This window comes from Bubalus bubalis, chromosome 4 (genome assembly GCF_019923935.1).
Source record: "Bubalus bubalis isolate 160015118507 breed Murrah chromosome 4, NDDB_SH_1, whole genome shotgun sequence".
NCBI classification, from domain to species: Eukaryota; Metazoa; Chordata; class Mammalia; order Artiodactyla; family Bovidae; genus Bubalus; species Bubalus bubalis.
This window is the reverse complement of record NC_059160.1, coordinates 139252705-139265341: the sequence shown is the minus strand read 5'-3', so window position 1 is coordinate 139265341 and position 12637 is coordinate 139252705.

Below are 12637 nucleotides of genomic sequence, written 5' to 3'. Positions count from 1 at the left end.
AAAAGTCAATATATAATGAGTAATGCAATAAATGAGATCAAAAACACTCTGGAGGGAAGCAACAGTAGAATAATGGAGGCAAAAGATAGGATAAGTGAGGTAGAAGATAGAATGGTAGAAATAAATGAAACAGAGAGGAAAAAAGAAAAACGAATTAAAAGAAATGAGGACAACCTCAGAGACCTCTGGGACAATGTTAAATGCCCCAACATTCGAATCATAGGAGTCCCAGAAGAAGAAGACAAAAAGAAAGACCATGAGAAAATACTTGAGGAGATAATAGTTGAAAACTTCCCTAAAATGAGGAAGGAAATAATCACCCAAGTCCAAGAAACCCAGAGAATCCCAAACAGGATAAACCCAAGGCAAAACACCCCAAGACACATATTAATCAAATTAACAAAGATCAAACACAAAGAACAAATATTAAAAGCAGCAAGGGAAAAACAACAAATAACAAACAAGGGGATTTCCATAGGATAACAGCTGATCTTTCAATAGAAACTCTTCAGGCCAGGACATGAATGGTCAGGAATGGCAGGACATACTTAAAGTGATGAAAGAAAATAATCTACAGCCCAGATTACTGTATCCGCAAGGATCTCATTCAAACATAAAGGAGAAATCAAAAGCTTTACAGACAAGCAAAAGCTGAGAGAATTCAGCACCACCAGAACAACTCTCCAACAAATGCTAAAGGATCTTCTCTAGACAGGAAACACAGAAAGGGTGTATAAACTCGAACCCAAAACAATAAAGTAAATGGCAACGGGATCATACTTATCAATAATTACCTTAAATGTAAATGGGTTGGATGCCTAACCAAAAGACAAAGATTGGCTGAATGGATACAAAAACAAGACCCCTATATATGTTGTCTACAAGAGACCCACCTCGAAACAAGGGACGCATACAGACTGAAAGTGAAGGGCTGGAAAAAGATATTCCATGCAAATACAGACCAAAAGAAAGCAGGAGTAGCAACACTCATATCAGACAAAATAGACTTTAAAATAAAGGCTGTGAAAAGAGACAAAGATGGACACTACATAATGATCAAAGGATCAATCCAAGAAGAAGATATAACACTCATAAATATATATGCACCCAACATAGAAGCAGCATAATATGTAAGACAAATGCTAACAAGTATGAAAGGGGAAATTAACAATAACGCAATAATAGTGGGAGACTTTAATACCCCACTCACACGTATGGATAGATCAACTAAACAGAAAATTAACAAGGAAACACAAACTTTAAATGATATAATAGACCAGTTAGACCTAATTGATATCTATAGGACATTTCACCCCAAAGCAATGAATTTCACCTTTTTCTCAAGTGCACACAGAACCTTCTCCAGGATAGATCACATCCTGGGCCATAAATCTAGCCTTGATAACTTCAAAAAAATTGAAATCATTCCAAGCATCTTTTCTGACCACAATGCAGTAAGATTAGATGTCGATTACAGGAGAAAAACTATTAAAAATTCCAACATATGGAGGCTGAACAACATGCTGCTGAATAACCAACAAACCACAGAAGAAATCAAAAAAGAAATCAAAATATGCATAGAAATGAATGAAAATGAAAACACAACAACCCAAAACCTATGGGAAACTGTAAAAGCAGTACTAAGGGGAAGGTTCATAGCAATATAGGCTTACCTCAAGAAAAAAGTCAAATAAATAACTTAACTCTACACCTAAAGCAACTTGAAAAGGAAGAAATTATGAACCCCAGGGTTAGGAGAAGGAAAGAAAACATAAAAATTAGGGCAGAAATAAATGCAAAAGAGACCATAGCAAAAATCAACAAAACCAAAAGCTGGTTCTTTGAGAAGATAAATAAAATTGACAAACCATTAGCCAGACTCATCTAGAAACAAAGGGAGAAAAATAAAATCAACAAAATTAGAAATGAAAATGGAAAGATCACAACAGACAACACAGAAATACAAAGGATCATAAGAGACTATTATCAGCAACTATATTCGATGGACATGAGTCTGAGTGAACTCCGGGAGTTGGTGATGGTCAGGGAGGCCTGGCGTGCTGCGATTCATGGGGTCACAAAGAGTCGGACACGACTGAGTGACTGAACTGAACTGAACTGATATGCAAATAAAATGGACAACTTGGAAGAAATGGACAAATTCTTAGAAAAGTACAACTTTCCAAAACTGAACCAGGAATAAATAGAAAATCTTAACAGACCCATCACAAGCACGGAAATTGAAACTGTAATCAGAAATCGTCCAGCAAACAAAAGCCCAGGCCCAGACGGCTTCACAGCTGAATTCTACCAAAAATTTAGAGAAGAGTTAACACCTATCCTACTCAAGCTCTTCCAGAAAATTGCAGAGGAAGGTAAACTTCCAAACATATTCTATGAGGCCACCATGACCCTAATGCCAAAACCTGACAAAGATGCCACAAAAAAAGAAAACTACAGGCCAATATCACTGATGAACATAGATGCAAAAATCCTTAACAAAATTCTAGCAAACAGAATCCAACAACATATTAAAAAGATCATACACCATGACCAAGAGGGCTTTATCCCAGGGATGCAAGGATTCTTCAATATCCGCAAATCAATCAGTGTAATACACCACATTAACAAATTGAAAAATAAAAACCATATGATTATCTCAATAGATGCAGAGAAAGCATTTAACAAAATTCAACATCCATTTATGATAAAAAAAAAAAAACAACCCTCCAGAAAGCAGGAGTAGAAGGAACATACCTCAACATAATAAAAGCTATATATGACAAACCCTCAGCAAACATTATTCTCAGTGGTGAAAAATTGAAAGCATTTTTCCTAAAGTCAGGAACAAGACAAGGGTGCCCACTCTCACCAATACTATTCAACATAGTTTTGGAAGTTTTGGCCACAGCAATCAGATGTGAAAAAGAAATAAAAGGAATCCACATTGGAAAAGAAGAAGTAAAACTCTCACTGTTTGCAGATGACATGATCCTCTACATAGAAAACCCTAAAGACTCCACCAGAAAATTACTAGAGCTAATCAATGAATATAGTAAAGTTGCAGGATATAAAATCAACACACAGAAATCCTTTGCATTCCTATACACTAATAATGAGAAAATAGAAAGAGAAATTAAGGAAACAATTCCATTCACCATTGCAACGAAAAGAATAAAATACTTAGGAATATATCTACCCAAAGAAACTAAAGACCTATATTTAGAAAACTATAAAGCACTGGTGAAAGAAATCAAAGAGGACACTAATAGATGGAGAAATATTCCATGTTCATGGATTGGAAGAATCAATATAGTGAAAATGAATATACAACCCAAAGCAATCTATATATTCGATGCAATCCCTATCAAGCTACCAATGGTATTTTTCAGAGAACTAGAACAAATAATTTCACAATTTGTATAGAAATACAAAAAAACTCGAATAGCCAAAGCAAACTTGAGAAAGAAGAATGGAACTGGAGGAATCAACCTGCCTGACTTCAGTCTCTACTACAAAGCCACAGTCATCAAGACAGTATGGTACTGGCACAAAGACAGAAATACAGATCAATGGAACAAAATAGAAAGCCCAGAGATAAATCCACACACCTATGAACACCTTATTTGTGACAAAGGAGGCAAGAATATACAATGGAGAAAAGACAATCTCTTTAACAAGTGGTGCTGGGAAAACTGGCCAACCAATTGTAAAAGAATGAAATTAGAACACTTTCTAACACCATACACAAAAAAAAATTAAAAATGGATTAAAGATCTAAATGTAAGACCAGAAACTATTAAACTCCTAGAGGAAAACATAGGCAAAACACTCTCCAACATAAACCACAGCAGAATCCTCTATGACCCACCTCCCAGAGTATTGGAAATAAAAGCAAAAATAAACAAATGAGACCTAATTAAGATCAAAAGCTTCTGCACATTAAAGGAAACTATAAGCAAGGTGAAAAGACAGCCTTCAGAATGGGAGAAAATAATAGTAAATTAAGCAACTGACAAAAATTAACCTCAAAAATATACAAGCAACTTCTGCAGCTCAATTACAGAAAAATAAAAGACCCAATCAAAAAGTGGGCCAAAGAATAAAACAAACATTTCTCCAAAGAAGACATACAGATGGCTAACAAACACATGAAAAGATGCTCAACATCACTCATTATCAGAGAAATGCAAATCAAAACCACAACGCGCTACCATTTCACACCAATCAGAATGGCTGCGATCCAAAAGTCTACAAGCAATAAATGCTGGAGAGGGTGTGGAGAAAAGGGAACCCTCTTATGCTGCTGGTGGGAATGCAAACTAGTACAGCCACTATGGATAACAGTGTGGAGATTCCTTAAAAAACTGGAAATAGAACTGCCTTATGACCCAGCAATCCCACTGCTGGGCATACACTCTGTGGAAACCAGATTTGAAAGAGACACATGTACCCCAATGTTCATCGCAACACTGTTTATAATAGCCAGGACATGGAAGCAACCTAGATGTCCATCAGCAGATGAATGGATAAGAAAGCTGTGGTACATATACACGATGGACTATTACTCAGCCACTAAAAAGAACACATTTGAATCGGTTCTAATGAGGTAGATGAAACTGGAGCCTATTATACAGAGTGAAGTAAGCCAGAAAGAAAAACACCAATACAGTATACTAACGCGTATATATGGAATTTAGAAAGAAGGTAACGATAACCCTGTATGCAAGACAGCAAGAGACACAGATGTATAGAACAGTCTTTTGGACTCTGTGGGAGCGGGCGAGGGCAGGATGATATGGGAGAATGGCATTGAAACATGTAAAATATCATAAGTGAAACGAATTGCCAGTCCAGGTTTGATGCATGATATAGGGTGCTCGGGGTTGGTGCACTGGGATGACCCAGAGGGATGGGATGGGGAGGGAGGTGGGAGGGGGTTCAGGATGGGGAACACATTTATATTCATGATGGATTCAAGTCAATGTATGGCAAAATCAATATGATATTGTAAAGTAAAATAAATTAATTAAATTAAAAAATAAATAAATAAAAATGACTCTAAACTATTTGACCTGGTAAATGGTTCTGGCATTGACTACTAGAGAGGGACTAAAGAGAGCAAGTTTGGAGGGAATAAATATGAATTCTTTCTGGAACATGTTGGGCTTGAAATGCCCATTGAATTCTAAGAGATGTACAGGTAAGAGCTAGGTATACCAATCTAGAGGTGAAGAGTGACATGGGGGCTCAAAATATAAATCTGAGTCATCTAAGAAGCAGGATTTATGAGCATGGGTCCAGAATACAGGCAGAGAGAGAAGAGTCTCAACTACAAATTGGCGCTTGCCATGGGCACTTGCCATCTACCTCTACAAGGATTAAATCATGTACTATTGAAGCTGCTGACTTTCAACACCCCCTGAAGGGAGTTCAGGGTGAAGAGCAGGAATGAGGCAGCTGTGCTCAGGCAAAAACTGGCAGAACAAGTCTTTAGATGGCTAGGTATTTTCAGGACCTGATTTTATGAGGCCAATCCTTGCATCTCCTCAGAGCTGGAAAAACACTAAATTCTCTCATAGTTGATGTCTACTCCTTGTGACTAGCAGAAACCACCTGCAAAAATATGTGCTTGCTTGCATGCACCCTTCCTTCACCAAAATCACATATACACTGTTTCCTTTGCCTCCTCGGAGCAGTTTCTCAGAGATACTGGAAATGTTGTCTCCCAGGCTATAGTCTTTATTTTGCCCCAAATAAACTTAACTTGAAACTCTCATATTGTGTGTATGTATTTTTTTTTAAGTCAGCAAAAGTCCAAGAATGAAGCCTGCATGTTCCATTATTTAGAGCAAAATGAGCAGGAGCCAAGAAAGCAGACAGAGAGGCCACAGTCAGTAAATGTGTTCTAGAAGCAAGTGAAGAAGAGATTTCCTCAAAAAGGATGTGATTGAGTGAGTCAATGCCACTAAAAAGAAAAGTACAGGACTGGGAATTGGCCCTTGTGTTTAGCTATAGAGTAGTCACTGAGTCGGGTCTTAACTTGTGTTTTTTCAGTGGAGTGGTGATACATACAAGCCTGTTGTGACAGTTTGAGACAGAATGAGAAAAAAGTAAACAATTAGTAAGGACAATTCTTCTGAGATTTCCTGTAAACAAGACCAAAGATATTGAATCATAATTAGATTGGAAGGTAGAGTCAAGGAAGCTTTTTCCTTATGGAGATTACACTGTGTTTGTGTGCTGATACAATGACCCAGTAGAGAGAGAAATGGTGCTAATATAAAAGAAAGAGGATAAATTTAAGAAACAAAGCTCTTCGAAAGCTAAAGAGATTAGGTGTCCAGTGTACAGGTAGTAGGGCTGATTTTAGCCAGTAGTCCACTGGGCATCCAGAGATGGAAGGGAGCCAGAGTATCTGGGCACAAATCCAGGTAGGTTAGAAGACTCCATATGGAAAGATGAGCTGTTTTTTTCTCAATGAAAGAAAATGTGCAGGCTGAGGTCAGAGGATTGGTGAACAGAGGAGTGGTTTGAAATGGCAAATGAGTTGATTAGGGAAATCTAGTGGGATTGACTGCTGACCAGCCTACTAGAACTGTGTGAGCACAAATGAACCCAAACAAGGCAGACTCAAATTCCATCACCTGCATGATTCTCCTCCTAAGGTGAGATAATAATTTTCTAAAATTACATTTGGGGAGAAAAAAGATTCTTATTCTCAAAATTATGACAATTTCTAAAGCACTGATGGATGACGACTGAACCCAAATTCTAAAATAAGGATGTTATATACTGAATTATTTTTTAAAAGTATATATTTATGAGATCAGAAATTTTTACCTTGTTGTATTCCTAGTGCTCTGTTGTTGTTCAGTCACTAAGTCGTGTCCAGCTCTTTGGGACCCCATGGACTGCAGCACACCAGGCTCCTCTGTCTTCCACTATCTCCCAGAGTATGCTCAAATTCATGTCCATTGAGTCCCAGTGCATGCTGCTGCTTCTGCCGCTGCTAAGTCACTTCAGTAGTGTCCGACTCTGTGCAACCCCAGAGATGGCAGCCCACCAGGCTCCCCTGTCCCTGGGATTCTCCAGGCAAGAACACTGGAGTGGGTTGCCATTTCCTTCTCCAATGCATGAAAGTGAAAAGTGAAAGTGAAGTCGCTCAGTCGTGTCCAACTCTTAGCGACCCCATGAACTGCAGCCTACCAGGCTCCACTGTCCATGGGATTTTCCAGGCAAGAGTACTGGAGCGGGGTGCCACTGCCTTCTCCAATTACACACAGAAAACACAGCCATAGAATAAATGAATTATTATAGCACATACCCTGTATGAATACTTTATAGTGATCCATGTGTACTATACAGCTATCTAATGATCTACAATAACAGAGTGTCCCAAAATTCTTAATGGTGTTTTAAGCTTTAATAACTTTAGAAGTGTAAACACTATAAGCCAACAAAAGCATAATTTGAAAGATAAATTATTTATATTTTATATATTCATATAGCTTTGTGAATTTTAAAAAATGTTTTATTTTACCATTTTGTTTCAATGTCTGTCACCTTGATAGAGGCTGAAAAAATTAAATTTACCACTTCTTAGTTGTATATATATTTATACCCATTTATTATTAAAACTCATAAATCTCAACAAGACAATATAAGAAATAACTTTCAAATGGTATTTTTGTAATTTCATAGCATTTACACATTTAAAGTTCTTAAAGCTTAAAAGCCACACTAAGATTTTTGGAACACCCTGTACAAGAGCCATAGAGAGTGTATCAGTCCCCAGTTCTTCTGGGAGGACATGAGAGAAGACTCTATTTGGTCCAGCAAGGAGATCCAACCAGTCCATTCTGAAGGAGATCAGCCCTGGGATTTCTTTGGAAGGAATGATGTCAAAGCTGAAACTCCAGTACTTTGGCCACCTCATGTGAAGAGTTGACTCATTGGAAAAGACTCTGATGCTGGGAGGGATTGGGGGCAAGAGGAGAAGGGGACGACAGAGGATGAGATGGCTGGATGGCATCACTGACTCGATGGACGTGAGTCTGAGTGAACTCGGGGGGTTGGTGATGGACAGGGAGGCCTGGCGTGCTGCAATTCATGGGGTTGCAAAGAGTCGGACACGACTGAGCGACTGAACTGAACTGAACCGAGACCCTGTCCTCCAGGTCCTATGCAGGAGATGCCTCCTTCTTACCTCCTATTATTAGTCAGATATAGTGCTTGGCCTTTACCTGCATCTCTCCAGTCTTTGAGACCTTAGCATTGAGGGCTGAATTGGAGGCTCTACTCAGGCTTCTCTGTATGGTGGGCTGCCAACTCAGTGGTGTTACCATTTTGTCTCTCTGCCCTTAGTAGAGGGCTGAGGCTCTCTGAAGGCTGCATTCAGCACAGGCTATGGGAAAGCATACACACCCACCCAACGCCACTTTGGTTGATGGGTCTCTCCTCCTGAAGCAGCATAGGAATGCAGGGCAATGATGCTTTCTTTGTAACAGCTACAGGGCAACAACAGATCAGGAGAGAACAGTGTTTCTCCAGTGCCTATACATTCCTGTATAGGTTTTGAATGAAAATACAATTCACCAATTAAGTTCCTCTGTAGTAACAACAGAGAATTCTGCCCACGGCTTATTAGGAACAAAAGCTTATAATTTAGCATTTTTATTGGAAAGTTTTACTGCTCCTTCTTCCACTTTCCACCAGGAAAACCCAGAGAACAGAGAGAAGGAGAGCAAAGAGAAAACAAGAAGAGAGCTGGACAGAGGAAACATTGTCTGTGTTAGCACAGTTGTGGGTCTGGCACTGGGGAGGGTCAGGCCACCTGTAACCTCCACCACAAGGGTTCCAGCTGATCCTTCTGGGCCACGGGTCCCCAACCCATTTTTCCTGTATTCTAGGCTCCCTACCCCTACGGATGATTCTCATCTAGTACTTCAGAGTAAATTTGTACAAAGTTCTTAGAGTAATGTTCACCACACATTAATACCAATATAGACCTCTTTTGCTGCTTTGCAAAGAGTTTCATTGATTTATATTTTGTCCCTTTTAAAATTGAGGATTTCACATAAAAATGAGGATTCCTCAACTTTAAAAAATAATCATTTCTACATTTTAGCTATTGTGAATAATACTGCAGAGAACATGGGAATGCAAATATCTGAGATCCTGATTTCAACTCCTTTAGATAAATACTCCAAAATAAGGTTACTGGATCATATAGTAGTTCAATTTTTAATTTTCTGAGTATCTTCCATACTTTTGCCCGTACCATTTCCATAAAATGATAGCTGCACCATTTACATTCCCTCCAACAGTGGTAGTTACCTTTCCTTCACAGCTTCACCAACACTTTTTTTAAGTGGGTAACAGCCATTCTAACAGATGTAAAGTGATATCTCATTATGGTTTTGATTTGCATTTCCCTGATTAGTGATTTTGAGCACCTTTTCTGTATCCTTTTTGGCCCTTTGTATTTCATATCCCTATGTGTTCTTTGGAGCAATGTCTACTCAAGCCCTTTATCCATTTTTTAACCTAAATGCTAAATGAAGGATAAAGAAAATGTAGTATACACTTACAATGGAATATTATTCAGCCTTTTAAAAAATGGGTTTTGCCATATGCAACAACATGGATGGACCCAAGGGCTACTAAATGAAGTCAGCCAGACACAAAACCACATGATCTCACAGGCAGACTCTAAAACAGTCAAACATACAGAAGTAGCCTGCATAGGGGTTCTCATTTCATATGAGATATAATGTCTTTCTTTAATTCAGGTCCTTTGCAGGATGTGAACAAGGAAAAAGCACCAGGACTACTTCCCACCGAAGTCCCTGCTGCAGCAGCTGAGACTGGTGTTGGCACAGGAGATGGGAACATTTGACCAGTCTCTTCAGAGAGTCTGAACATTCCCAAGAGTTACCATTCATTTACACCAGCCAAATTTGGTGTAAACCAAGAAAGAGAGAGAGTGGGTATTACACAGGACTTGGAATTCCTTCAAAGTTGTGAATTCATACAAATAATTACTACACACTTACATATGTCATTTCACTAACTGTTCACATGCTATTTTTCCAACTAAATTTTAAGCCCTGTAGTAAGAAAGCAGAGTTATGTCATTTTATTTTTACTCCCCCTGGATCCTTAAATAATTGTAGGCACCCATCAGCTCACTAACCTGGGATTCCCTCATAACTCGGTAAAGAATCTGCCTTCCAAACAGGCAGACCTGGGTTCATTTCCTGTGTCGGGAGATCTCCTGGAGAAGGAAATGGCAACACATTCCAGTATTCTTGCCTGGGAAATCCCATGGACAGAGGAGTCTGCAGGCTACAGTCCAAGGGATCGCAAGAGTCGGACACAACTTAGTGACTAAACCACCACCATAAGCTCACCAAAGCTTGTTAGAATATTTAAAGTTACTAACGCAACGGTTAACCACAAAGCCATGTTCAGTTCAGTTCTGTTCAGTCGCTCAGTCATGTCCAACTCTTTGCGACCCCATGAATCGCACCACACCAGGCCTCCCTGTCCATCACCAACTCCCGCAGTTCACTCAGACTCACGTCCATCGAGTCAGTGATGCCATCCAATTATCTCATCCTCTGTCGTCCCCTTCTCCTCCTGCCCCCAATCCCTCCCAGCATCAGAGTCTTTTCCAATGAGTCAACTCTTCGCATGAGGTGGCCAAAGTACTGGAGTTTCAGCTTTAGCATCATTCCTTCCAAAGAAATCCCAGGGCTGATCTCCTTCAGAATGGACTGGTTGGATCTCCTTGCAGTCCAAGGGACTCTCAAGAGTCTTCTCCAACACCAAAGTTCAAAAGCATCAATTCTTCAGCGCTCAGTTTCTTCACAGTCCAACTCTCACATCCATACATGACCACTGGAAAAACCATAGCCTTGACTAGATGGGCCTTTGTTGGCAAAGTAATGTTTCTGCTTTTGAATATGCTATCTAGGTTGGTCATAACTTTCCTTCCAAGGAGTAAGAGTCTTTTAATTTCATGGCTGCAGTCACCATTAGTCAGTGCTAAGTGGAAGAAGGTGGCTTTGAGTTATGTTGACAACTGGTTTACCTAGAGCACCACTGTGTGACATAAAGTTTCTATAGGATGTCCAGGGAGGAGGGTGGTGGCTCTGGAAATTTCTTGAGAGGTAGAATAATTAAAAGAAAATACATATATGTGTTTAAATGGAGAGAATAGGACTAATTAGAAGGTGGTATTACTTATGTTCACATATCTGAAGGACCTTGTCTTTAAAAGCTCTATGCTAAACCACTCAAGCTATCCAAGAATGGGACAGCCTCACAAAGCCACAGTGGTACTCACTGCGCTGGTGAGAGCAGAGTCTGGAGAACCCTCTGCAAGAGGGTGTCAGGAGTCAGGATGGTCACCCTCTAAGGACATGTCCAGAAAAAAGTATCTGTGACTCAAAGTGGACAAGCTCAGCATGCTCTCTGCACTACACTCTCCTCAGAATGAAGACCCCAGGAAATGAGCCACAGGGAAAGCACATACGACAGTGAAAGTATAACTCACCCAACTAAATAGCGTGAATAGAGTCACACTTACATGGGAGAGATCCAGCCTCTTGTCTCAGTCAACATTCTTTACCTGAACTAAGGACACACACACTCTGGCCACAACCAGATTAGGCAGTTTCACACCTGACTCACACATACCCAGCTCATGCCTAAAGAGAAAGACCCCTCCTCTTGTCTCACCTCAGGGAACATGCCTCCCAGGCACTCCTGGGACTCCTTCCAAGTCTCCCTGTGTTTCGATTCCCAAGGGATCTGGTTCATGCCCTGCCATCCCTGTCAGCCTCTCATCTTACTTTTAGTAACATTTCCTGAATTGGAAACCTTTCCAGGGTCTACCAAAGGCATTAGGTATCTGAATATATTCATTTGCAATTGCTACATGAAAATGCAAATCAAAACTAGAATGAGGTATCACCTCGTACTCGTCAGAACAGCCTTCATCCGAAAGTCCACAAACAATAAATACTGGAGAGGGTATGGAGAGAAGAGAACCTTCCTACACTGTTGGTAGAAATATAAACTGGTATAACCACCTTGGAGAACAGCTTGGAGGTTCCCTTAAAAACTAAAAATAGAACTACCATTTGATCCAGCAATCCAAATCCAGGGTATATCCAGAGAAAACCACACTTCAAAAAGATATATGCATTTCAATGTTCATTGCAGAACTATTTACAAGACATTGAAGCAATCTAAAAGTCCAGCAACAGGGGAATGGATAAAGATGTGGTACATATATACAACAGAATACAACTCAGGCATAAAAAAGAACTAAATGATGCCATTTGCAGCAACATGGATGGACCTAGAGAGTATTACACTAAGTAAAGTAAGTCAGAAAAAGACAAACAGCATATGATAGCACATGTGGAATCTAAAGAGATGATACAGATGAACTTATTTACAAAACAGAAAGACTCACGGGCTTCAAAAAATAAATTTATAGTTACCAAAAGTGAAAGGTGAGGTGGAGGAGAGGGATAAATTTGTAGTTTGGGACTAACATATACACACTACTATAATTTCATGGACAGAGGAGCCTGGCGGGCTATAGTCCAGGGGGTCACAA